We start from the raw sequence: 1,343 nt of genomic DNA on the forward strand, positions 1-1,343 counted from the left end.
GTATTTAAATTTCGAATTAACAAAACTATCGCATTAATCTTGAGCTCCAACTTATGTGGTGGCAAACCACTTACAATCAAAGTATTCAAAAATTCTACTGGATAGTTGCATACCTCACTGTTATCCTCGCAAATAATTCTGTCAAAACTGTAGTAAACCTTTTTTTCACCAGCGATGCGATTCAATACATCGTTATTGATAAGTCCACAATCTTCATTAGTTGGAGCTAACACAACTGACTTCAACATTCTATCTGATAAAATGGTTTCATTAATATCTCCAAAAATATCATGTACTGTGTTAGATTCAACACCTATCAAATTTGCTGGAATTTCTACTAAATCTTCACCATTGCCAATTCTCTTTAGAAATTGAACGAATTCCAACTCTTCGGGGAGTGCTCTCATATTTTGAGTTAACGTTATATGATTGAAAGACGGGAATTCTGCCCAACTCGTAATACAATTTGCAATCGTTACTGCTATTATAAATAATGCCGCCGAATTAATAAATCTGGCATAACTACTACTTTTTTTATATTCGGAACTGTATTTTCCATCAGATTTATAGGCAGTTTAAAAACATTATGGAGTGTCTTTCCACCAATCAATAAAGTGGAAGCAATACCACTAAATGCACACGAAATACAGCGAAGATTAAGGGAATTTAATTTACGAATTATAGCCGTTTGTGTGAATGTTTTCCCACAACCTGCATGGGCTGTCAAACAAAACACATTTGATCCTGTGTCGTGATACTGAACTTCACGAATAACTTTATCAATAGTATCACGCTGTTCATTATTTGCGCAATCATAAAGCTCATTAAATAAACATTCTTCTACGAAAGGATCAAAAATATCGAGATCAGCAAATTCTGGCATTATTGTAGGTGTAGGCAAACCAAGTGACGTACATGTAACATTATGTGTTAACAAAATATCCTCGATTTCCAATAATACTCTATTAAAAGAAACATCTACACTACAACCATCTCTAACGAAATCTTCGCTTAAATGATCTCTAAATTCCACCCAAAGCGCTAATGCATTTGCTGGAATATTGAAGGCACAATTAATCGCAAACAAATTACGCATTTGTTTTCCTGAGTTAAATGTCTTAACTTCATTGAGAGAAACTCTCCACTCGTTATAATTGGACGCAATTTCCCTAGCATGACATGCTTCGATAAATGTCCTATTAACAATTCCATTGAATGTACGCACATCTTCATATGATTTTGGCCCTTTTACATGCAACAAAAGTAATCTTAAATGGAATTGCTCAATTTCTTTGGGAGACACCATATACATCCGAGTAATAATTTTATCTCCTCCTCGTTGT

This window comes from Teleopsis dalmanni, chromosome 1 (assembly GCF_002237135.1).
Source record: "Teleopsis dalmanni isolate 2A chromosome 1, ASM223713v2, whole genome shotgun sequence".
In the NCBI taxonomy this organism is placed as follows: Eukaryota; Metazoa; Arthropoda; class Insecta; order Diptera; family Diopsidae; genus Teleopsis; species Teleopsis dalmanni.